Here is a 27,768-nt window from a genome sequence, read left to right as displayed (position 1 = left end):
ACACAGTCAAGCTCTGTCACAATTATGATTGATAACCCCCAAACATGGCATCCAAATGAACATAATTCTTTATTTTTAACAGGCCTAGAGCAAGTTCGACAGCTCATTTCAACGCCAGAATCAACCTTGTTAAATTAACATGATTTATTGTGAACGGTTTGTGTAGTAAAAGTGATAACTGTCACGGCTACAGTACTTGCTACTTGCATTCTGTTGTTGACAAGGCGTTTTCATGTTAATTAGATAATGGGTGTAATTTGTGAATATGGTTTATCGTAATTATTATTGTTATTTTAATAATCCCTAAAATCCTAAAATATCATAATTTGCTCAGTGTGTGTAAAATGTAAATGAATTGATTTTACCATTCAACCATATGAATGTATCAGCGGTCCCAGTTTGTACAGAATCTAATATTACATGCTATTTTAATCCATATACCATTGTATAATATAATATAAATTGAGGAATGATTTAACAAGGAAAGGCTAAACCTCTGTCCCCATGTGTTGACGTCAGTGCCCAAACTGCCTGTCTATCTAAAAGAGAGACAGTCAGCTGCCACTACGCGCAAGGCCCTGTGTGTCATCTCTGACGCCTGTGATGCCTGCCACACACACACACACACACACACACACACACACACACACACACACACACACACACACACACACACACACACCACATAACCTCCACCAAACGGCCCTCTCTCTCTCTGACCCACCCCCTTTTCTATCTCATACCCTTTGACTTTCCTGCCTTGGTATATATAGTCAGTGAGGCTCTCAGTGTTCTCCTGGCAGCCATCATGAAGGGTATAGTGTCAATCGGCTGCTTTATCAGCCTGCTGGTCCTGGCCTCAGCAGGTAAGGGCCCTCACACTTTATCTACCATTTTATATGTTTATGTGGATGTCGATATACATAGATTTTTGTATGGATGTGTGTTTATAGGCTTGTTAGTGCTATTGGTCGTTGGAAGACTACAGTACTGAACTGTACATGTCCTGGGGTACAGCTCATGTATCAAATGTATGAGACGTGGCATGGTTGGGTTGGTTGGATGTCTTAGCATGCTTTCATTGTCCAGTCAATTTGGTGGCTTGTAGACAGACAAATATACTGGATCGATTTTACTTATCCAACAAACTGTATTTTTCATTCAGACTGGAAAAGTCTGAGATCTCTACACTGATACGTCCAGCCATTGTTTTCAGTGGACTAAACTGTCTTACTCTTTGGGCTTTTAGCAACTATGCAGATGGATTCTTCTGTCAGTCAGTTGTGTGGGTTTATAGGGACATAGAAGGGACTGTAGATATGGAGTTTTTGTCGTTTTTAAGTGTTGTAGTTTTAAGCCAGGACTTGCAGGGGTCCTTCAAACAGTGGTGGCCACCCGGACACAGGCATGAGCATAGACACCCGTGTCCCTCTCTCTCTGCTATCCTGCAGCGCTATTCAAAATCGAAGGGTTTAAAATGAAATGTGGTAGAACGCTGGGTTCAATCAGGACAGAATATTTTAAGGCCTCCGTCCTTTTAAAAATGGTGCAAACTTGGCACATTTTGCAGTCTCTCGTTATTTTTAATGTGTGTGCATATATTCCTTTATTAAGTCTCATCGAGATGTTTATTAGACACACACACACAGTGGGTGTGACTTTTATACACCAGAAACTTTTGGCGTGGTGACGGTGTGTCACCGCCAGCTGATGGAACATCTCAGATTGTACTAGAGAGAAGAGCCTGCATACCCTCAGTGTATCACTCTCTCTCCTCTGTCTCTGTCTCGCTTTCTTTGATTCCTCTCCCTCTCTCTCTCTCTCTCTCTCTCTCTCTGTCTTTCAATTTCCCTTTCTTCAGTTTCTCTCTCTCCCCCTTTTTCTTTCCCTTTCTTTGATTTTCTCTCCCTCCCTCTCTCTCTGTCCTTGCTGACATAGATGTCATAGGGACATTTTTGATACTTGTATCTATTGACTGATTAGCTTGACATTTTACTGGATTCATTCATATATATTACATATATATTACATACTTTTATTTTCAAGCGATTACATGAATTGTCCATAGCTTTATCTGCCTTTGATTGTGTAGGATAGGTGCCCATGACACAAGTGTTGAAATAAAATGCCCAGATTACTCCTTGATTACATCAAGATCACCCTCTCTCCAGAAATGCGGCGGAGGGATCTCTCTAAAGTAAAACAGTTTCTTCCTGTTACCCTTGTCCGTCCTTGGGCTCCGCTCAGTCCCAGGGCAACAGGCCTTCCTATCCCAGTCCCAGCCTACTGTCAGGTGTCTAGGATTGAAAGGCAGGCGTCCCGTAACCGGACACCGTCCACTATAGATCCCTCTTCCCCTCCCCCCTCCCCCCCCCGCCAACCCTCCTTCCACCCCTCCCCAGACCCAGCACTACCCTTTAGCCACATTGCCTCCACAGCTGCTGTCACCCTGCACTGTCACAATCACAATTTATTCCCAGCAGCTGGCATTATAGGGACATGCATTATTGAGTCAGGCGGGGCCGGAGGAAGCCGGAGCGGGAGCACACAGGCCCTGCTAGCGGTTCTGACTAGAGGGACTAAAGCTACAGCCGGAAGTAACCTTTTCCTAACAGGTTAACCCTCTCCTCATGGACCTCGCCCTCCTTCCCCTCCATCCCGTGCCACTCCACTGTGTCCTCAGACTGATCCTCATGGTCCTCGCCCTCCTTCCCGTGCCACTCCACTGTGTCCTCAGACTGATCCTCATGGTCCTCGCCCTCCTTTCCCTCGATCCCGTGCCACTCCACTGTGTCCTCAGACTGATCCTCACGGCCCTCGCCCTCCTTCCCGTGCCAGCCTCCTGAACCACGTCACCAAGAGTGCTTACGCTGTGGCCTGTGACATTGGCCAGCGAGCCTTTAAGCCACAAAATCCCTCTAAGATTTAACCCTAAAAACAGCCGCGGTCCAGTAGTCCTTTGAAAGTTCTTTAACTGTAAAATGGCATGAACTCTGTCTCCATTTTGGACACAAGCTGACAATTGGTTTGTCCTTTAGTCTGGAGTCTATGTATGGGTTTGTACATATGGATAGAGCTTGTGTGCCCAGTGTATTGGAGTTTAAATGTGCCTAACACAGTGAAAACTACCGGAGTAGGTTAGGAGAATTTACGCAGCAGGTTAGGAGACTTAGGTTAAGGTTAGGAAAAGGGTTAGGGTTAGTTAAAATGCTCTCCTAATCTGCTACGAAAAGTTATTTCCGGTCGTAGCTGTACTCCCTCTAGTCACAACCCCTGCTATCTTAGCTTGGGCCTAGCCTGGTCCAGCAGCATGGGTGGCTAGCTATGTAGCATTGAATAGCAAAGCCAGGTGGCTAATGCTATCAGAGTAGGCTGGTGGGAGGAGCTATAGGAGGAGGGGCTCATTGTAATGGCTGGAATGGGAATGTTTGTGTTTGATACCGTTCCATTTATTCCATTCCAGCCATTACAATGAGCCTGTCCTATAGCTAACTTTGTTAGTGTGTAACACTGATTCCATGGAGCGCTACTGTAGGGTGATGATGTTGTTCCTGTGGATGGCTTGTTCATATGAGTGGAGAAGGACTGCCAGGAAGTTCCTCTGGGCTAACCAGGTTAGCATTAGCCTACTTTAGGCTTATTTTAGCATCGCCTAGATTACACTGTAAAACTGAAATGTGGGGATGTTGTCCATATTTGACACAATTGTTGCCAGAAAATTTTGTTTTCTTTGTAAGCATGAGGTCCTTCAAAGCCCATGGGAACAGTATTGGCAACGAAGTAGCCGAAGTGTTGGAGTGATACACTGGTTAAGAGATTGGAGCATCCAGATGGAAATTAAGCACTGTCATGTTCAGTTAGGCTATTGTATGTCATCATCAAATTATATTACTGCAATGGTTATAAATGACAGGATACTTGTTATCCTGACTGTTAATGGCTATTTCTACAGGCCACCTGTTTAACCAGGAGTGGTGCTCAGACAGTGGACTGCTCATTCAGACCAGGGTTAGTCTTGTCTCCCTGTTGTGCTAACTGGAGCATTTTCTCTTCTCTTACTAAAAGCAGAATCCTGATTTTGGATGATTTACGCAATGAAGTCAGTGGGAAATAAGTGTTAACATTTGATTGCTGTTTTGTCCTGTGTTCCTGCGTGTTTACACTAGAAGCCATAATACTAATCAGAGAAGTAACACTAAACAGAATGCCTTTAGCCCAACCTGAAGTGTGAGGAGATATGGGGTGACACAGGCACTCTCTTTCCCTCTGTGTCCCCCATTGATGGCAAGCAGTATGCCTGGGGGCCTGGGGCATCCCTACAGTGCTGGCAGTGGGGACACCCAACCCCCTGCTCCCCCTCTAGGACAAGCCCCTCAGTTCCCTCAAGGTCGGTCACTTGGTGAGTCTCTGTGGATCAGTGACAGGAGTGCCGGGAGAGTAGTGTCAGATCAACACCCCAGCGTAAAGCGCCCTTGCAACCCTCTCCTCGCCCCCCTTCCCTCCCATCCCGTGCCACTCCACTGTGTCCTCAGACTGATCCTCATGGTCCTCGCCCTCCTTCCCCTCGATCCCGTGCCACTCCACTGTGTCCTCAGACTGATCCTCACGGCCCTCGCCCTCCTTCCCGTGCCAGCCTCCTGAACCACGTCACCAAGAGTGCTTACGCTGTGGCCTGTGACATTGGCCAGCGAGCCTTTAAGCCACAAAATCCCTCTAAGATTTAACCCTAAAAACAGCCGCGGTCCAGTAGTCCTTTGAAAGTTCTTTAACTGTAAAATGGCATGAACTCTGTCTCCATTTTGGACACAAGCTGACAATTGGTTTGTCCTTTAGTCTGGAGTCTATGTATGGGTTTGTACATATGGATAGAGCTTGTGTGCCCAGTGTATTGGAGTTTAAATGTGCCTAACACAGTGAAAACTACCGGAGTAGGTTATTCACAACAGAGCAATTATACCTGATACTGGCTTGTTGCTTGGCTACCACACTTACAGCTACTGATAGGATATGGGACTTGTCTTCTTCTTTACAGCCACCAAATCACCATTACAACCAACAATCCCCAAGGACCATTACATTCTGTTGCAACAATTAGAAGGGGGTTACGCTCCATGTTCAGAATGTTGCTCATAGAAATGCAAAGTAAAGAGCAGGGCTAATTCTCACCTTTCTATTTGACAAGAACTCCTAAATGTTGAATCCCTAATGCTTTCAGTTGTGCAGCTGACTAGGTATCCCCTTTCCCTTCCTTATTTGGATGCATCATTGAGTGTCATGTGGTTTGTCAGCGGCCTCTTGAGAAGCTGCTTCAGACTTGTTAACACCTCCCTACTCGTCCTCACCCTCTAGCCTACATATAGCCTATTATAATATAGAGCTGTAGAAAATAGATCCTCACCCTCTAGCCTACATATAGCCCAGCATAATATAGAGCTGTAGAACATAGATCCTCACCCTCAAGCCTACATACACTGAGTGTAAGAAACATTAGGAACACCTTCCTAATATTGAGTTGCACCCCCTTTTGCCCTCAGAATAGCCTAATTTCATCCGGGCATTGTCTCTACAAGGTGTAGAAAGTATTCCACAGGGATGCTGGCCCATGTTAACTGCAATGCTTCCCACAGTTGTGTCAAGTTGGCTGGATGTCCTTTGGCTGGTGGATTATTCTTGATACACACAGGAAACTGTTAAGTGTGAAAAACCCAGCAGCGTTGGAGTTCTTGACACACTCAAACCGGTGCGCCTGGCACCTACTACCATACCCTGTTCAAAGGCACCAGTGGAGGCTGCTGAGGGGAGGACAGCTCATAACAATGAGTGGAAACCATGTGTTTGATGTATTTGATACCATTCCACCTATTCCACTCCAGCCATTACCACGAGCCCGTTCTCCCCAATTAAGGTGCCACCAACCTCCTGTAAAAGGCACTTAAATCTTTTATCTTGCATATTCACCCTCTGAATGGCACATATACACAATCCATGTCTCAATTGTCTCAACACTTAAAAATCCTTCTTTAACCTGTCTCCTCCCTTCATCTATACTGATTGTAAGCGTTTCACTGTTAGTCTACACCTGTTGTTTACGAAGCATGTGACAATAAAAACAATTATTTGATTTGATTGACGTGGATTTAACATGTGACCTCAATGAGGGATCATACCTTTCACCTGGATTCACCTGGTCAGTGTATGTCTGTGGGCTCTCCAACCCTGTTCCTGGAGAGCTACCATCCTGTAGGTTTTCACTCCAACCCTAATCTAGCACACCTGATTCTAAGAATTAGCTGGTTGATAAAATGAACCAGATTACTTACAACTGGAGTTGGAGCGAAAACATACAGGAAGGTAGCTCTCCAGGAACAGGGTTCGACACCCCTGGTCTATGTCATGGAAAGAGCAGGTGTTCCTAATGTTTTGTACACTTAGTGTATAGCCCAGCATAATATAGAGCTGTAGAAAATAGATCGGACTCTCTAGCCTACCCAGAATATAGAGCTTAACACCTCCCTTTCTAATCATCCACACCCTCTAGCCTACATCCAGCATAGAGCTGGATAATATAGATCAGAGAGAGAGGACATCTTGTCTGATGTCAATACTGTAGTTTGCATCAGCCCCCGAACCTCCTGCACTCTCTAAATTAACCCCCGAAGGCGCCAGGCAAACCTTCTGATATGATCACCCGGACCATGTGTCTATCCGAGTTGAGCCTGTTGCCAGGCAACCGTAGTTCAGTTTGGAGAAACATTCTGACCGGCAACAGGCAGCACATCCAGAAAGAATGCTGCGGGTAGAGCTGCCGATGATGGTATAGGCTCGTAGGCTCTGGGCTTTTGGGGACGGGTGAGACATGCCCTGATGTTCTCCAGGCTTTAGCGGCCAGGGCTGGGGGAAGTTCTGTGTCACGCCTCAACTATAGCAGTTCATTATCTCACTGATGCACCCCAACGGAAGGAAATGTTACAATCATCCTAATACTGGTGGAAGATTATCTCTCTCTCAATCAATACTGTGAACTTACCTGTTCTTAGTCTTATTATGCCCTGGTATGGCTGCATGCTCCATTATTATGGGGGCCATATCAGGACTAACTAGTTTATTCATTAACAAGTACTGTAGAGGAGGTTCATGAAGTTCATAAACTTAGTTGGTCCAGGGGTCACTGGGAGTCAGATAACGGAGAATAAAGAGAATCTAGCCTTCAAAGCACTGGCAGTCATTTGAATAGTGTATGCAACATACATTACAGTATATTTGTATAGTGTAAGAACAGTATGCAATACATTACAGTACATTTGTATAGTGTAACAACAGTATGCAATACATTACAGTGTATTCTCTAGTACTCTCAGGTGTGTAAAGGTTGCACATAAATGTCCTGCTTCGATTGCTGTGTCTTGTCCATGTGAGCAGGTGTGTGTGTGTGCGCAAGTGTGTGTGTGTGTGTGCTCTCATACACATCTAATATCAGTGTAAAACCTCCAGATGAAGTTCTGCTGTGCTTGCTGCACCACCAGGGAGTGGAGGTAAATTAAATTAGCGTTAACAGGATTAGCCCGCTAGGTCTTTAGCGTCCTCTGAACCCTGTGGATTTACCCTGGGCCACGGGGAGTTTCAGGCGACCTTTACACCGGGCCAGGGGATTTCCATCAGAGAGGAGCAGCATCATTATCTACAATGGTGTCTCATCACCAAGAGATCCACCTGATTATTAACCACACTATTAGTCTCCATGGATGGAGTACTCTGATCCACACTTACCACATGACTGTCCAACCCATGCGACACTGATCTAGTGTCATCGATAACATGTGATAAGAGACAAGTCATTCTGTGGATGATCATTATAGACTGTAAAAGTATCAAGTTAGGCCTGACTCATGTTCCAAGAAGAGAAGGAAAAACAGAAGAAGAACATTTATTTGATGTAGAGTTTCTGTGGTCAATTCCTGGGCTTAAAGCAAAAATGGCTGACATGTAGCTGACATCGACACATCCAGGGGTCAGGGGAGCATGGCTGCACACAGAGGCTTGTGCAGGACATGGCTGGTTGCTGGGGGGTAGCAACAGGTGCTATAGCGTTTGGAGCTGGTACCCCCTGTGGCCAGAAATAGCCCTACAATGGGTCAGGGGATAGAAGGAGGAGGGGGGCAGAGAATTCTCCACTCTATTTTAAGACCTAGAGTGTTAGCTGGTCTGGAGACTCACAGACATCCCCGGGCCTCACTGATCTTAATTCACTCTAACTGGCCTCTGTACCAGACCACTTTAACAGACCTCTGTACCAGACCACTTTAACAGGCCACTGTACCAGACCACTTTAACAGGCCTCTGTACCAGACCACTTTAACAGGCCTCTGTACCAGACCACTTTAACTGGCCTCTGTACCAGACCACTTTAACAGACCACTGTACCAGATCACTTTAACAGACCACAGTACTTTAGTTAAGACATTGCACACCCTTTGCTTGCCTCATTCAGGTTCCAGAAGGTATCAGGTATCAAGCTATCAAAGTTGATCTTTATCACATGCTTATACAATACACTGTTGTTGTTGAAGCTGTTGAAAGGCAATATCTTGTCCTATCTGGCCTTTTATCCACCCTGCTAACCTTTGGTTGTTGGTTGTTCTTGGGCCGTGCTGAGAGCAACATTGCGCAGTCTTTATTTTTAGCAGGTTGACTCCACTATCATCGGCAGTGCACAAGTATGCCTTAACCAGGCAGCGTATGTCATCGCTATCATGCCGCTGCCGCCCGCAGCCTCCTGGCGCTGAAAGGAGCATCTGTCTAGCATTCATTTGAAGCCTGAGCAGTAGAATATGCTCATGTTAATTATTTGCTCTGGTGTGTTGTAATGATCACTATTCTCTCCCTTCTTACTCTGGCTCAAGACAGTTTCAAGGCCCCCCGTAATCACTTCCCTTAGTTAGCGTTGACACAATGCTACAGTGTATGTCTTTACCATCCATCAGTTAACATTGGTGAATAATGTAAGCAGGCAGAGTGAAACCAGCAGAAGGCCTGTGTCTATAGGATGAGTGTGTTTGTATGTTTAACATGGGACGTATGGTCCTGTTCCTCTGGTTTTATGTGGTATAATGTGGTAGTAGCTCTTTCCTGAAGTGAAATGACCTAGTGGCCTCATCATTTCATAATTAATCAATTGTATTTTTTTATATATACTTAGAAAATCCAGTGTTTCTATGTCAAACGGTTTTGTTATATTTCAGTCTTCTGTGATGTATATAAAGTGTAATATTGGGATGCAAGCTCAAAATGGAATGCATTCCAACTCTATATCTAACATGGTACAGGTGTCTTATTTTTTTAAAGCCCATAACCATGCGTGTGATGTGTAAACTTTTGTTTCAAAGTAGATTTGTTTAAGACTGCCAAGAAACACTCTGTGTGACCCTGATTTAGCCCACTGCACTAAAAGGTTTTTAATGTCTGCTCAGTGTAAACAAAGTTGCATATCCATATCGTCTAACAGCAGATGTACTCTAAGACTCCAAATCAGAGCTGATGCTGTTGAGTGTGTTAATTTTTATTTAAAAATGAAAATCATCAACAGTTCATGTCAATAAAATATGCTAACTGCAGAAGCTAGTAAACAAATAAGTCTGGTGGTCAGTGGCCACTACGTAATTTTTCTGGGTCATTTGATGCAGCATTCTTTTGAGACTTGGCCAATGCAAATGAGGCCAAGGAAGTGACAAAGTAAGCAGTAGCTTGTGGATTGAGTCCAAGCCTTGCAGCTAAAGTCAGAGGTCCAGGCCTTTGGTCTCAACATCACGGCCCACTGGCAAGGCTAAGTTCTCCCGTGGTTGGTGTCATGACTCGGGGATGTGTTCATTAGGCACCAAACAGAAGAAAGTGGACAGAAAATTGACTTCCTTGTGCAATAAGAAATGCTCATTTTCGTTTTGTGTTGCAGAACGTTTTGAAGCGTATAACGCTGCATGCCCTAATGAACATTACATTTACATTTTAGTCATTTAGCAGACGCTCTTATCCAGAGCGTGAGTGCATAAATTTTTTCATACTGGCCCCCCGTGGGAAACGAACCCACAACCCTGGCATTGCAAGCGCCATGCTCTACTAACTGAGCTACATGGGGCCACATGACCCTGGTGTAGCCAAGGAATAGTCCAGTTAGCCAGAGGATCTCTTTAGCACCTGGGGCAGTGTTGAATGATAGGGGTGAGATGGATTTTCCCCAGCTAAGTGGAGAGGGGAGGTTAGGAGGTCACGTATCCTCATCCGCGCTGGTTCCTTCTAGAACTTTAAACCTGAGATCCAGCTGGCCGACTGACACTGGGGATCGTACATGGCTTAGATGTTCTACTTTCACTCCAAGTATTTCTGTGTTAAAGATCACTGGACTGTGGAAGTCACTTGATAGCTTAAATCTGTTGTCATTCAAGAGTTGTGATATGCGTTAGAAAAATGTTAGATGTTAGAAATACTAATTTGTGATTGAATGGTTTCAATCATAGACATGAAGACACGAATGTGATAGTATGTTTTCTGGTATTAGATGATGTCCATATGATCCATTATTCTGGTGGATTGGTGAACATACAGTACCAGTCAGAAGTTTGGACACACCTACTCATTCACGGGTTTTTCTTTATTTTTACTATTTTTTACATTGTAGAATAAAAGTGAAGACATCAAAACTATGAAATAACACATATGGAATCATGTAGTAACCAAAACAAATCAAGATATATTTTATATTTCAGATTCTTCAAATAGGCATCCTTTGCCTTGATGACAGCTTTGCACCCTCTTGGCATTCTTTCAACCAGCTTCACCTGGAATGCTTTTCCATTGACATGGTTTGGGATGAGTCGGACCGCAGAGTGAAGGAAAAGCAGCCAACAAGTGCTCAGTATATGTGGGAACTCCTTCAAGACTTCCCACATATGCTGAGCACTTGTTGGCTGCTTTTCCTTCACTTTGCGGTCCGACTCATCCCAAACCATCTCAATTGGGTTGAGGTCGGGGGTTTGTGGAGGCCAGGTCATCTGATGCAGCACTCCATCACTCTCCTTCTTGGTAGAATAGCCCTTACACAGCCTGGAGGTGTGTTGGGTCATTGTCCTGTTGAAAAACAAATGATAGTCCCACTAAGCCCAAACCAGATGGGATGGCGTATCGCTGCAGAATGCTGTGGTAGCCATGCTGGATAAGTGTGCCTTGAATTCTAAATAAATCACAGACAGCGTCACCAGCAAAGCACCCCCACACCATAACACCTCCTTCTCCATGCTTTACGGTGGGAACTACACATGCGGAGATCATCCGTTCACCCACACGCGTCTCACAAAGACATGGCGGTTTGAACCAAAAATCTCTAATTTGGACTCCAGACCAAAGGACAAATTTCCGCCGGTCTAATGTCCATTGCTCGTGTTTCTTGGCCCAAGCAGGTCTCTTCTTCTTATTGGTGTCCTTAGTAGTGTTTTTTTTGCATTTTATTCCTTTTTATCCTTTGTTCAGCATAGCTTGATCTGTCTGGACAGACATCTCCAGCATTATACCTCCCAGGGCCAGAGCTTTGGAACATTTTCTTCTCTACGTTTGTGGGCGAACATTTGGTGGTGTCTGGACTGGACTGAGGGGGAAGTACAGAGGAATACATGAGGTCTGATCATGTTTGAAGGGAAGGGATCTCGATGTCTGGCTTTCTCACGTTCATTCAGAGAACATATTTAGAAGGTACAGTTTTGGTAAACATGACAGATTGATGGGTGAAAATGAGCAGAATTTGCTGAGAGGATGTCATTTAGATGATTCAGTTATAAATACAATAATGTATGATTCAATAACACATATATTCTCTGTTGACTGTCTAGGTAAGTGGTTTGTCAATTTGTTCAGTTGTGAAGGAGAAACAATGCAGTAGAGAATTTGCATCCATTGTTCTATCCATATAGTTTAGGGTGTAGTTTGTTCTATCCATATACAGTGGGCTCCAAAATTACTGGCACCCCTAACTGGCAATGCACAAACAATACTTAAAAAAATATTAACAATATAATTATAGAGATAAACTCAAAATACCAACATGTGAGAAATACTGTACTTTATTAATGTTTCAATGGAACCAACCAAAATCATACAATTATTTAATACAAAATAAATGTCACCAAAATCAAGGTTTCATCATTATTGGCACTCCTCATTTAGTACTTAGTGCAACCACCTATGGCAAGGATAACAGCATGGAGCCTTTTCCTGTAATGTTTGACAAGGTTAAGGAACACATTTGGAGGGATTTTGGACCATTCCTCTATGCAGATCCTTTCACGATCCTTCACATTCTTGGGTTTGCGCTTATCAACTGCCCTCTTCAACTCAGCCCACAGATTTTCGATTGGATTGAGGTCCGGCGACTGAGATGGCCATGGCAGAACATTGATTTTGTTGTCACAGAACCATTTCTGTGTGGATCTTGAGGTATGTTTTGGGTCATTGTCTTGTTGGAAAGTCCACCTACGGCCAAGTCCCAGCCTTCTGGCAGAGGCAACCAGTTTGTCAGCCAAAATTGCCTGATACTTGGTGGAATTCATTATGCCATCAATCTTAACCAGTGCCCCTGGACCTCTGGAATTAAAACAGCCCCAAAACATCACTGACCCACCACCATATTCCACCGTGGGAATGAGGTGCCTCTCCTTGTATGCATCTCTGTTTCGACGGCAAACATGCCGATGCTGTATCTGACCAACGTTCAATTTTGGTCTCATCTGACCAGAGCACCTTCTTCCAGTCATAATTTAAATGACGTTTGGCAAACTCCAATCGCTTGCGTCTGTGTCTTGGGGTCAGAAAGAGCTTTCTTCTGGCAACCCTTCCAAAGAGCCTGTGGTTGTGGAGGTGGCGTCTGATGGTGCTTTTTGAGACCTGGTGACCCCAAGACGCCACCAAGGCCTGCAATTCTTTCACAGTGATTCTTGGGGATTTTGTTGCTTCTCTCACCATCCTCCTCCTTATCCTGGGGGGCAAAATGCATTTGCGTCCTCTACCCGTGAGGTTTTCAACTGTTTAAAAAAATAATTGCCCTGACAGTGCTCAGTGGTATATTCAATAGTTTGTGGATCTTCTTGTAGCCATTGCCAGATTTCTGAAGGTCTACAACCATCTGTCTCTTTTGAACTGCCAGTTCTTTTGTTTTCTTCATGGTGTTGGATGACAAAGGGATATTGCATGCGTGTTACCTCATCTTTATGCCCTAGTGAAACAGGAAGTGATGTAATGGCTCAATATAGTTCCTTAAGACATAGATCAACTTAAATAAGTGGAATTTAATTCCTGGTTTAATTTTGGTAAATGTTATTTACAATAATCTTTAAGGGTGCCATTAATTGTGAAATCTTGATTTGGAGGACATTGATTTTTAATTAAATCAATAAATGATTTTGGTGGGTTCCATTGGAACATTAATATAGTACAGTATTTCTCACATGTTGGTATTTTGTGTTTATCTCTATGATTATTTTGTTTATATTTTTTAAAGTATTGTTTGTGCATTGCCAGTCAGAGGTGCCAGTAATTTTGGAGCCCACTGTAGTTTAGGGTGTAGTTTGTTCTATCCATATAGTTTAGGGTGTAGTTTGCAGTATAAATTAGCTTTACACTTTGTCTTAGACACTCTGAGCAATTCAGAACATAACAATTATATCCACCGTTTTACTGGAGGCCTATGTGTCAAGCAGCCAAGGGAGGATAGGTACTCGACTATGCCACCTAGATGTGTGTATAAGTACTCCAGCATGACCATCTATCACCTGGGTGTCTTCCGACTTCTGAAACTTGTGATTGACTTTATAAGTGGAAGTACCTCGACTAAGAGTCACATACCGATCTCCCGTGACAGGACCGACACGGAGGCAGCACCCGAGTTCCACGACGCCCTGGGTGTAGCAGTATGAATCAGGGTGATATCCCAGCTGCCGCTAAATATAGCTCTGCTCTGTAGCTGTAGTCATAGAACTAGAATTACTAGAACAGTCAAAGCCCCTCAGACCACCTCAGAATGGGTACACTCAATATGGCTGACATGGTATTACTCCTGTGGGTACAGTCAATATGGCCGCTGGTCCACCCATCAAAGAATATTGACTTGAATGGGAATACCTGTTCTGGTAGTTCTATTTCTATGGCTGTAGTGCTGCTGTGTAACCTGATCTGGTTGTGGGCCCCTAGTGGCCTCTGTATGGTACAGTCAGGGGCCATAAAATGATACCTTTTCCTGGGTAGTGGGCACACAAGGACAGTCCTAACAGGCTGATAAGTCTACAACAGAGGGTTAAATTTAGACAGTGAGTAGAGGAGGTGAAGCCGAAGGGTACTTGTCATCTCCCGTCTGGATTACTGCAACTCGCTGTTGGCTGGGCTCCCTGCCTGTGCCATTAAACCCCTACAACTCATCCAGAATGCCATGGCCCGTCTGGTGTTCAACCTTCCCAAGTTCTCTCACGTCACCCCGCTCCTCCACACACTCCACTGGCTTCCAGTTGAAGCTCGCATCTGCTACAAGACCATGGTGCTTGCCTACAGAGCTGTGAGGGGAACGGCACCTCCGTACCTTCAGGCTCTGATCAGTCCCTACACCCAAACGAGGGCATTGCGTTCATCCACCTCTGGCCTGCTGGCCCCCCTACCTCTGCGGAAGCACAGTTCCCGCTCAGCCCAGTCAAAACTGTTCGCTGCTCTGGCACCCCAATGGTGGAAAAATCTCCCTCACGACGCCAGGACAGCGGAGTCACTCACCACCTTCCGGAGACACTTGAAACCCCACCTCTTTAAGGAATACCTGGGATAGGATAAAGTAATCCTTCTACCCCCCCTTACCCCACCCCAAAGAAAAATAAGGTGGGGTAAGGTGAATGCACCAATTTGTAAGTTGCTCTGGATAAGAGCGTCTGCTAAATGACGTAAATGTAAATGGTAGAGAAAGTCTTACGTATTCTCCCCTCGTTATGACAATGGGGTTGTTAGGGAGTGGGAGTGGGAGTGGGAGTGGGAGTGGGAGTGGGAGTGGGAGTGGGAGTGGGAGTGGGAGTGGGAGTGGGAGAGAGAGAGAGAGAGAGAGAGAGAGAGAGAGAGAGAGAGAGAGAGAGAGAGAGAGAGAGAGAGAGAGAGAGAGAGAGAGAGAGAGAGAGAGAGAGAGAGAGAGAGAGAGAGAGAGAGAGAGAGAGAGAGAGAGAGAGAGAGAGAGAGAGAGAGAGAGAGAGAGAGAGAGAGAGAGAGTGTGCATGTGTTTGTGTGTGTGTGTGCGTGCCTGCATGCATGCTTGAGAGAGAAAGAGCACACTCCTATCCCAGTTTGTTATGAAAATGTATGCACTCACTAACTGTAAGTCGCTCTGGATAAGAGCGTCTGCTAAATGACTAAAATGTCAAATGTAAATGCATTCAAATTAGGAGATGACACACACACATGCATAGACACACGCGCACGCACGCACACGCGCACGCACACGCGCACACACACACACAGAGAAGCTCTCACAGAAGCTGAAGGCAGGATATTCATAGATGTTCCTGTCTATCTATCTCCCAGGCCCAGAGACATACACACACACATAGAATGCTAGAATGCTAATGAATGGGGACACTGCTAAATGTACCTCCCTGGAGGAATTGTTCATCCCACAGCCATGTAGCTGGATATAAATGTCTCTCATTCAACATCCCCTCCTCTCTCCATTTACAGTATGTCTCTGGGACTGGGAGACAGATAGACAGGAATCTCCATGAATATCCTCCCTGCAGCTTCTGTGAGAGAACTTGTATGGTAGCTACCCAACCTGTGGCTGAGTTTGAGGAAAGGCGCTTGCAGTACAATTGAAATCACAAAGGGTTGTTTTCCTCAGTTAATACAACAGAACATATCACTTATACTCACCCCTGGCTTTGTTATTCAGATACTGGATGGTGCCACTGATAGTTGTTCATTTCATAGTTGTTGTTTCTTATGCTTTAGTCATTTTCTTATGCTTTAGAATACATTAGTCATTTTATTTATATATTGACACCCATCCCTGTAGACCCCAGCAATAGAGAGAGAGGTTGAAACAGCAGTTTTACTGATTGATGTGACCCTTGATGTAGCATGGTGGTAATTGGCCACTGTAAAGCCTCTAATGGAACAGTTACGACACGCAACAGTCAGCACCTCTCTCTCTGTCAATTAAATTGAAAGGGCTTTATTGGCATGGGAAACATATGTTTACATTGCCAAAGCAAGTGAAATAGACAATAAACAGTCACACACACACACACACACACACACAAGTTTTGTACTAAAACATGATTTACAATCTCAGGAAGTAGTGCACTATGTAGGGAATACGGGACCATTTGGGACGCAGCTGCCATAGATTTTAGAGGGGGGTTATACCAGTAAATTCTGGCACTTTTGGCCTGCGATTGCAAATCAAATTAGCACAAACAAACCTTTCCCGTTTCCCCCCCACCAGCCTCCACTGTCATATACCCTATACCAGTTAAACCGGTCATATACCCTATACCAGTTAAACCGGTCCAATGTGCAAAGATTCACTAGCAGAGACTGACATCTGTTGTTTCTCTCCACAGAGGAGGAGGTGGAGGATGTCCTGAGCAACATCCTGAGAGACAGATCACACATCGACGAGACGCTGAGGCTGGCCTCTGAGGAGAACGCAGCAGAAAACTATCATGGTAAATAATACGTTAATTATATTACTGAGGCCCAGAGTTGTTCCTGGTCAGGTCAAGTATGATCACAAGTATGGTCAAGTGTGATCACATCTTAATAGGCTGTAGAACTTTTGACATTGTTGACGTTATCAAATTTCATTGTTGAGCATTAGCATTGTCACAAAGATGTTATGAGATACAAGATGACATGCAGTAGAGCGTTTTGCAGATATTCACTTGACATGTTTGCACCTGGTGTGACATGGGATATGTACCAAATAGCACCCTATTCCCTGTGTAGTGCACTTCCTTTGAACAGGGCCCATTTGGCTCTGGTCAAATGTAGTCCACTAAATAGGGAATAGGGTGCCATTTGGGATGCTGGATTGATTCTGAATTTGTTGCGTTATGACTATTAATTATCTGTCAAATGCCAGTAGTGTTATTACATAGAAAAAGTCATATTTATGTTTGGAGAAATGTACTCAATATATTCCCAGTATTGCTCTGATGTGTCATTTTGCTAATCTATGGGTTAATGGAGCACATCATAGAAAGTAATGATGGGTGATCCTCTATGGGTCTATGTGTACTTGCCTGTGTATGGCTGCGTTCCAAATTACACCCTTATTCTGTATATAGTTCACTACTTTTCACCAGGCTCATAGGTCTCTGGTCAAAGTAGTGGACTATATAACGAATAGGGTGCCTTTTGGCACGCAGTCTATAGCTTTAGTTAGAGAAAGAAACACGTGGTGCCAGAGCCTTAATGGACCTCTTCTCCATTAGCGCTAATGGGTAACATCGTTAGTGTTAACGAGTCCCAAATCTTCTGTTTTTAATCTGTTTTCCTTTTATCCCCCATCTCTCTCTCTCTCTCTCTCCCCCCTCTCTTTCTCTCTCTCTTTCGCTCTATCTCTCTGAACCTCCCAACATTCTCATTCCATAATGACTTGTTTGTCATTTAATCTAACCTCCTCCTACCTTTCTGCCTCTCCTGTTTAACTGAAACTCCTGTACTACCTCTCTTCTCCTTTCTTTCATCTACACTCCTTATCATCTTATTATGTTTCCTTGTCTTACCCTTGTCTTACCCTTGTCTTACCTTCTCTTACCGTTCTACCTCTCATCTTACATGAACCAACTCTACCTCCCTCCCTCTCTCTCATTCCATCTACATTCCTTCTTACCATGGGTACCAGGGTTCAAATTCTTCGACTCTTGGGGGTGCCCAATACCACACTTAAAATATATAGACTCTTGGGGGTGCCCGAAGCCACTTGGGGGTGCCCGACATTTATATTTTTGACAATTATGGGGGGGCTTACATTGATATTTAAATTCATATGGTGGCCCTAATTGTAATGGGGGATGCCCAGCCTCTCCTATCCCCTGCTGTATTTTGAACCCTGTTCTTACCATCCTCCTCTCATTCTCTCTCTTTCTCTCCCTGTACAGCTGCTCTTCAGAAGTTACGTAAGATCTACCACTCAGCCATCAAGCCCATGGAACAGGCTTATAAGTACAACGAGCTCAGAGCACACGAGATCTCAGGTACAGTGAGGGCTTTGCTTGGCACCCTGCTACCACTTCAGGTTGTTAGTGTGTGTTGGCCTGATCTCAATCTGTTTGCGCTACCATGTCACCTTGTAATTTATTAGTTGACATGATAGCACAAACAGATCTGGGATCATGCTAAGTGTGTGTGTGTGTGTGTGTGTGTGTGTGTGTGTGTGTGTGTGTGTGTGTGTGGACTGGGTTCCCTGTTTGGGTTGACATGGTGACTGAGGGTTTGAATCCTAGCTAGTGGTCTGTGCACCTAACTTGAACTTTTGCATAAATCCTGCATTGATGTCAATGGGAGATTTGCATGAAACTTGAGTTGCGTACATGGACATCAAGTTAGCATTTGGACCTGACTGACTGCTGACTGATATGTTTTCGTACAACACACTCCTCCCTCATAGGATAGAGTACAGAATCATCTGCGCAATCGGTCTCCTAGGCTGGCATTACTCTGGTAAAGAGATATACTGTATATAGGCTTTATATCCATATGAAAGAACCCACAGCTATATATTTTTTAAATACAATGAGTGTCTCAAGCGCTCATCAGTATCACATATCCAGTCATATAAATGTGTATGTAATGTGCTATGTAAAGCCCATGTTGAGCATCTGGAATAACGCCATATAAATACAATAAATTATTATGTATTACTGGAATAGCGCCATATAAATACAATCAATTATTATGTATTACTGGAATAGCACCAGATAAATACAATCAATTATTATGTATTACTTAATCTAATATACTTTTTATTGTTCCTTTGAAAAAACTGAACAAGTGGTTCTTCCATATGAATATAAACACACTTGCACATATTCAACTACTCATAAGTCCCCCATAATGCAACACTGTGAGACGTGCCGTGTATCACCCATGTATGGCATTCTGTTCTTTGATCCTGGAGAAAAGGTACAGCAGGCTACCATTTAGATATTTCTCCCCCCCCCCCCCCTTTTTTTGTAAGTTTTCTTCTTCAAGTACACGATCACCATGTTCAACTTTTTTTTTTTTAAAGATTTTTAAAGAATGTTTAAAATATTTCTAAACCATTAAGTTTTAAGTACTTTAATAGAACTCTTACTGCAGTATTGTTATGGATGTTTATAAACAGTTATTATCACCCATGTTGTGCAATATAATGCATTGTGCATAGCCCATAAGCCGTTAGAAAAGGTGTTATCCTCCCGAGTGGCGCAGTGGTCGAAGGCCACTAGAGATCCTGGTTCGAATCCAGGCTCTGTCGTAGCCGGCCGCGACCGGGAGACCCATGGGCCGTCGCACAATTGGCCCAGCGTCATCCAGGGTAGGGGAGGGAATGGCCGGCAGGGATGTAGCTCAGTTGGTAGAGCATGGCGTTTGCAACGCCAGGGTTGTGGGTTCGATTCCCACGGGGGGCCAGTATGAAAAAATAATAAAAAATAATGTATGCACTCACTAACTGTAAGTCGCTCTGGATAAGAGCGTCTACTAAATGACGTAAATGTTAAAAATGTGTTATAGTGCATTATAAAGAGGGTATTCATAGGAGGTGTTAATGTTATGGGGGATGGCTTTCACTCCCCCCTTGGTCAACCTGTGCAGACCCAACTGCACTTCCCTATCTTGAAGCAAAGCTCGCCCTCTTGTGGCCTGGCATGACCGTTAACCTACACACTCATCCCAATAATGACAAAAATACTTTATCCTTATATAGTCAGAATAAAAGGTTTTATATGAAGCTCTAAGCCATAGAGTGGCCCAGAATATTCAGATGCTGTGTTAAAAAGGTTTAGAGTGAGTCAGGTGTCATTGAAGCAATGGTTCATTCCCTTGACTGAGAAATTCCTCTAAGATGTTGCTATGTCTCCCACTTTACTGTAATTTGACTAACTGTCACATAATGAATTGAACTGTATGGAGTGTAGTGCACAGGACTACACTGTGGTCAAGTAACCTTCAACTTCATCCATCATAGATCTGCATGTTTGACAGTTAAACATGTGATTATGCCCCGACATCTCTCCTTCCCTCTCACTCTCCCTCTGCCCTTTTTACTGTCTGCCCCTTCCTCATCCCCACCTCACCACCCCTTCACCTAACAGCTGGACGAACACTGGGGGATGGGAACACAGGTTGGTATAATAGGGGGACCTTTGCCTGAAGCATGGCACTGGCAACCAGTTTGGTTGTTTGGAGCACCCAAATTATCCTGTATGTCACAATTGTCATCAGTTGTGGCATAGTCATTTTCATTCACATCACTTTGAACTGCGGTGAATTTGAGCAGAAATTATTTGCATTTACATGATTGACTGTAATGTAAAATTAAACTCATTTCAGAGGTCATTTTATGAATCTGATTATATGACTAAACGTTCACAAAACAATTGAGTGATTTATTTCCCCTTGATACTAAGTAAATATATCATTCTAACTCAGTCCCTTCATTCTATACTAATCAATAAAAAGGGGAGATCATCAATCTGCAGTTACATATGAATTCCTATTGAGAAAGGATTCCCTGAGTTGTCCTCCATTAGAATTGGGATGCTTAAAGGCACTACCCCCTTTGGAATCAAAGATGTACAGAGTCCTACAGCATTCAAACATGCCTTTAGTGTAAACTACCGGTATGTACATGTATGGGGAGGGTGGGGCTGCAGTTGTTGCAACTGGGGGGTGCATGTGCAGCACTGGCTTAAGCAAAGTAAGCATAGGTAAGGGTGGGAGAGAGGGACATAAAAAAAGAAGATACTTTTCTTGCCTTTGTACGTGGATTGCATATCTTAGACACTATTTTAATAAACTTTAAATACAAATATCATCAGTGGATACAAGACTCACCGTCAAGTGTTTTGTTCACAGAACATGAAAATACTGTTTCCATCAGAAGAGAAAAAAATCAAACGTGTTCACTGCTTTTGACAATGAACAAAGGGCACAAAGTTCTAAAAAGCTCCATCAGTATTAAATCATATCAAATCAAATCTAATCTAATTTTATTGGTCACATACACGTGTTTAGCAGATGTCATTGCGGGTGTAGCGAAATGCTTGTGCTTCTAGCTCCGACAGTGCAGCAATAGTTAACAAGTAATATCTAACAATTTCACAACATATACCCAATACACACAAATCTAAGTAAGGAATATACAATCTAGGGAAAGTTCTATACTAAAGATCAAATCAAATCAAATCAAATCAAATTTTATTGGTCACATGCGCCGAATACAACAGGTGCAGACATTACAGTGAAATGCTTACTTACAGCCCTTAACCAACAGTGCATTTATTTTAAACAAAAAAGTAAGAATAAAACAACAACAAAAAAGTGTTGAGAAAAAAAGAGCAGAAGTAAAATAAAGTGACAGTAGGGAGGCTATATATACAGTAAAATAAAGTGACAGTAGGGAGGCTATATATACAGGGGGGTACCGTTGCATAGTCAATGTGCGGGGGCACCGGCTAGTTAGACAGAACAGGAATATGATCTGATGATCCTTCCGATTTCCTCTGTAATTCTGACATGCAGAGATGCAGACAACAACGTCTGGTCGCTTCTAAGTCACTTTGGGTCACTCCCAAGTCGCCATCTCCGACAACCTTCCATTACAGAGCTTGCTTTGGTTTGGTTGAAGGCCTATCTATTCATATCATAGGCCACATATCCTCCACTGTATTCACCTTTCCTTTTTACTATTGGGGCTTGTTTTTCTGCTTTGAGATGAAAATACTTTCTCCAGTCTATGGCAGCAGAACAGCCTCAGGTAGAATACAGGGAATTGGATTGCGATGATACACTTGTCAATGAATGAATCAGGCCTCAATATTATCAAAGTGACTGCAAAGAAATATGTAGATTTTATGGAATCTTTTAGAAGACAGACTAACGTTCAGTTTTGTCAGCATGGTGCAAGATATATTAAGGTTGTGCTCATCTTTTATCAGGCATTATGTTTTTTTTATGAATGTATTTGCAGTTTTGAGTGTTTCGTATAGTTTTTCTGAATGTAATTCATGTTTTGTAAAGGAAACTCATTTTTGAAAATGCATTTAAAATGCAGTTCTGTATCTTGTGTTCACCGTTTTGACAATCGGACAATATTATTCCAAGAAATGCTTTCAAGAAGTTTAGAAAAACTGTAATTGGATGGCGTCATTGGTATAATTGGTTCATCACTGGATAATCTTATAGTACCTCTCCTTCAATAAAAATTGGCCATTTCTTTACTTATTTCCCATGTTTTGGGGAGGGATCACTGCCTCTACCTCGCTTTCCAACCAAGGTGCATGAATTGAGGAGCAAACTGAGGTAGAGGAGATTCAGGAACACTCCCATGTTTGTGAGAAATCCATTCCATCCACTGTGAGGGAGATGATAGTTTCGCAACACATTCGACAGGCAGTGGGTTCATTTTTCAACAAAACTTTGTCTGGCTTTTTTCTCCATCTTTTTGTCCCTAACGTCTCGCCTTTTACCTTTTACCTTTTGTTTTATTTTTATTGTTTACTTTAAAAAAATTAATCCCCCCTACTTTTTTAGGCTTTTTGCCTATGACTGAATTACAAATATATCTACACAGACAGTACATAGTGACCCTGACCAGCCCAACAAACACCATGTCCACTCACACTCACCCTTCAGCTTGCTATGGAAGCCTTTGCTTTCATGTTCCCATTCTCTGTCATGTTCCTGTTCTGTCTGTCATGGTCCTGTTCTGTCTGTCATGGTCCTGTTCTGTCTGTCATGGTCCTGTTCTGTCTGTCATGGTCCTGTTCTGTCTGTCATGGTCCTGTTCTGTCTGTCATGTTCCTGTTCTGTCTGTCATATGCCTGTTCTGTCTGTCATGGTCCTGTTCTGTCTGTCATGGTCCTGTTCTGTCTGTCATGTTCCTGTTCTGTCTGTCATGTTCCTGTTCTGTCTGTCATGTTCCTGTTCTGTCTGTCATGGTCCTGTTCTGTCTGTCATGTTCCTGTTCTGTCTGTCATATTCCTGTTCTGTCTGTCATGGTCCTGTTCTGTCTGTCATGGTCCTGTTCTGTCTGTCATATTCCTGTTCTGTCTGTCATATTCCTGTTCTGTCTGTCATGGTCCTGTTCTGTCTGTCATGGTCCTGTTCTGTCTGTCATGGTCCTGTTCTGTCTGCCATGTCCCTGTTCTGTCTGCCAAGGTCCTGTTCTGTCTGTCATAACTTGGGACGCATCCCAAATGGCGCCCTACACCCTATATAGTGCATTACTTTTGACCAGAGCCATGTGAGCTCTATGCGCTATTAGGCAATAGGGAGCCATTTCAGAGAAAGACAGATGCAAACATTCACCTCACTCCATGAACAGATGTTCTGAACCACTGTATGTTGCTACTTGCCAGCTGATTGCCCAGCTAGGTGTCTTCTCTCAGCAGACTAGAGAAGTACAGTACGGTAGACAAAGTACAATACACTGAGTGTACAAAACATTAAGAACACCTTCCTAATATTGAGTGACGCGCTCCAGCAGCTTGTGGGGCATCCCTCTCCCTTTTGCCCTCAGAACAGCCTTAATTCGTCGGGGCATGGACTCTACAAGGTGTCAAAAGTGTTCCACAGCAATGCTGGCCCATGTTGACTCCAATGCTTCCCACAGTTGTGTGAAGTTGGCTGGATGTCCTTTGGGTGGTGGACCATTCTTGATACACACGGGAAACTGTTGAGCGTGAAAAACCCAGCAGTTGCAGTTCTTGACACACTCAAATCGGTGTGTCTGGTACCTACTACCATACCCCGTTCAAAGGCACTTAAATGTTTTGTCTTGCCCACTCACCCTCTGAATGGCACACAATGTCTGAAGTGTCTCAAGGCTTAAAAATCCTTATTTGGATTCACCTGGTCAGTATATGTCATGGAAAGATGAGGTCTTCATAATGTTTTGTACACTCAGTGTATGTCTGCGCTCTGTGCCAGACATAGAAATGGGAATGCCACAATGCAGGACATGTGTAACATACTGTATAGAAATTGTTGGTGGGAAAAAAAAAAGGAAAAGCTGCATACTCTAGTAGCTCCGATGGAATGATTTATTCACCAATGTTTTAACAGCAAGCTGTTCATCATGGTTTCATGTGGGGTTTTTTTGTTCACCAAAGGATCATTACTTGACAGCATCATCATCAAACTAATGAAAGAAATTCCGGCGAAGAACTACAATTTCTATAGTTGCACATGGTCCAGCTTTGCTGTCATATCTTTATTGTCTGTCACCTACAAGCATGTGCACCATGCAGCCTGTGGTTGAGGAAGCATCAAGCCTGCATCCCATTGGCCATTGCACTGGTTCCTGACCCCTACAGTTGAGAAGCATGTTCTCAAACACAGAAAGGTCTGGAACCTTTGCAATACATGCTGGAATTTCTACGTTGTCTGCTGGCCAGCATAGAACAACTCAAGTTTTCGTTGACCATCTTAAGAACATCGATTTACTTTCAGGGAAGTGTCTCATTCTCTTTATTTGAGTGTGATTGTAGGTAACAATATAACAGCAATTCTTTCATTTTGAATACACTCCCGGTGTATAGGCTTTTGTGATTTATCGGATTATGTTTTAGACGGACTTGAGCGGTTCTATGTCTCTGGCCTTCCATGTCATCATGAGTGCAGTGAACCTCTATGGCTCTAACCAGCATCACCACCTCCTCCTCCTCCTCTCTCTACCTGACAGATGGGGAGATCACCTCCAAGCCCATGGTGCTGTTCCTTGGGCCCTGGAGTGTAGGCAAGTCCTCCATGATCAACTACCTGCTTGGCCTGAAGGACAGCCCCTACCAGCTGTACACAGGTAAGCCCCTTCAAACCTCACCTGGTTTCTGACATACCTGGTTTCTGATATAGCGGTTTTTTCACCTGGTTTCTGATGTACCTGGATTTTCACCTGGTTTCTGATGTACCTGGTTTTGAAATCAAATCAATATATTTGTCACATGCGCCGAATACAACAGGTGTAGACCTTACTGTGAAATGCTTACTTACAAGCCCTTAACCAACAATGCAGTTTTAAGATAATAGAGTTAAGAAAATATTTACTTAATAAAATAAAGTTTTTAAAAAAGTAACACAATAAAATATCAATAACGAGGCTATGTACAGGGGGTACCGGTACCGAGTCAATGTGCAGGGGTACAGGTTAGTCGAGGTAATTGAGTTTTTTCACCTGGTTTCTGATGTACCTGGTTTTTCAACTGGTTTCTGATGTACTTAACTCTTCACTCTACCTACTTACTCATCTTCTTCTGCTCTATAATCTTCTCTCATTCTTCTGTTCCCCCTGCCGTTCCCTCCTTCATCAACCCCTCTGCATCTTCTCCTCTTTCCTGTTCCCCCTTTTCTATCCCCCTCTCTCACCTTTCTCTTCCCGTCTCATCCCTCTCCTGTCTTTCCATCCCCCTCTCTCACATCTTTCCATCCCCCTCTCTCCGCCAGGTGCTGAGCCCACTACCTCTGAGTTCACTGTGATCATGCACGGTGAGAAGACCCGCTCCATAGAGGGTATCGTCATGGCGGCCGACAGCTCGCGCTCCTTCTCGCCCCTGGAGAAGTTTGGACAGAGCTTTCTTGAGAAGCTGATTGGCATTGAGATGCCCCACAAGCTGCTGGAGCGCGTCACCTTCGTGGACACGCCTGGAATCATTGAGAACCGCAAGCAGCAGGAGAGAGGTAAGGCACACGGAGAGCAGGAGCGCTGAAGATCTTGTAGCAAATTCAGGCGGTAGCACGACCGGGGCTCAAACACGGGTCATTGCGACTGTCAGTCCAACAGCTTTGCCCTGGCTGTTATCCTAAGTTACGTCGCTACAATATCTTCAGTTCAAATTCACATGAACATGAAATATTAAACATGATCACCTCTTATCTCAAATAGACTGAGGAACTTTAAGACTGTGGTGACCCCTGAAAACCTGTAGGATTTACGTTACACAGTTAGACCTATACAATTATCCACATCAATAAATAATAATCAGTGTTATGTAATAATAATCTACATTCATTTTAAGATGTAAGTCGCACTGGATAAGAGTGTCTGATAAATGCCCAAAATGGAAAATTGAAAAATGTACATTTAGGAATCAATCTAGCCTCAATTGTGTTAAATGGAATTCAACCATGACTCCTGACTGTCCAAGACATTGATGTTAAATGACCCTGTTTCTACCTCCTCCCTCCAGGCTATCCCTTCAACGATGTGTGCCAGTGGTTCATCGATCGCGCCGACCTCATCTTCGTGACCTTTGACCCCACCAAGCTGGACGTGGGCCTGGAGCTGGAGATGCTCTTCCGCCAGCTGAAGGGCCGTGAGTCCCAGATCCGCATCATCCTCAACAAGGCCGACAACCTGGCCACCCAGGACTTGATGCGCGTCTATGGCGCCCTCTTCTGGTCCCTGGCGCCCCTCATCAACGTCACAGAGCCCCCAAGGGTCTACGTCAGCTCTTTCTGGCCTTACGACTACGCCCCCGACACTAGCCGCGAGCTCTTCAAGCGCGAGGAGATCTCCCTATTGGAAGACCTAAACCAGGTGATCGAGAACCGCATGGAGAACAAGATCGCCTTCATCCGCCAGCATGCCATCCGGGTACGCATCCATGCTCTTCTGGTGGACCGCTACGTCCAGACCTTCAAAGACAAGATGAGCTACTTCAGCGACCCCGACCTGGTGTTCAAGGAGATCGTGGACGATCCGGACAAGTTCTTCATCTTCAAGTCCATCCTGGCCAAGACCAACGTGAGCAAGTTCGACCTGCCCAACCGTGAAGCCTACCAGGACTTCTTCGGTGTGAACCCGATCAACAGTTTCAAGTCCCTGTCCGCCCAGTGCTCCTACTCAGGTGGCTGCCTGCTGGACAAGATCGAGAAGGCCATCACCAGCGAGCTGCCCGGTCTTCTAAGCAGCATCAACCCAGGCAAGGCCCCCCCCGGCCTGTCCTCCTGCGAGGCCACTGGATGCGGAGACAAGCCAAAGAACCGCTATCGGAAAAACTGATAGAATACGAGAGAGAGAGGGAGGGAAGAGAAGGAGGAGGTGTGAAGGAGTGATAGGTGAAAAAGGGGAACGGCGACATTTGTCAGACCCCCGGTCATGTCAGAAGCCTGTAATGTTGTTGTTTGAGGAGACAGAGGAGAAGGGAGGGGGTTCATTTAGAGGATTGTTTCTCAGGAGAACAAGAGGTGGTGGTGTGTTGAGGGTTTGGGGAGAGGAAGGGAAGGGAGGGAGGGAGGGTTGGTTTGTGTGTATGATTTGGCAGCTGAGAATAGTAGTTGCTTGGAGAGATGAGAAGATTACAGAAAAATGAATCTCCTTCCTCTCTCCCTTGCACAACCGCAATGAACTGTCTGTGATGGGGGAGGGGGGGATACATGTGGAGAAAAATAAACAAAACTGAAAAAATATATAACATTGTATAAAAATGAAAAATTGTGAGACTGAAACAGTTGACCACCAGCTCCCTTGTATGTGAATAAAATGGGAAATTGGAAACAGGA

At 44.1% G+C, this 27,768-nt stretch overlaps 1 pseudogene across 1 annotated transcript; it reads left to right on the top strand.

The window, feature by feature from the left end:
• Positions 1 to 808: 808 nt before the first annotated feature.
• Positions 809 to 27,268, top strand: LOC311103627 (sarcalumenin-like; annotated as a pseudogene). The gene is made up of 6 exons: positions 809 to 866; positions 16,623 to 16,727; positions 18,165 to 18,260; positions 24,915 to 25,069; positions 25,711 to 25,944; positions 26,454 to 27,268. The product of its transcript is annotated as a sarcalumenin-like (transcript).
• Positions 27,269 to 27,768: the final 500 nt, after the last annotated feature.

The sequence above is a fragment of the Coregonus lavaretus genome (genome assembly GCF_964263955.1).
Source record: "Coregonus lavaretus genome assembly, chromosome: 28".
In the NCBI taxonomy this organism is placed as follows: domain Eukaryota; kingdom Metazoa; phylum Chordata; class Actinopteri; order Salmoniformes; family Salmonidae; genus Coregonus; species Coregonus lavaretus.
The sequence above is the reverse complement of the archived record's forward strand: the minus strand, read 5'-3'. Positions and strand labels throughout refer to the sequence as shown.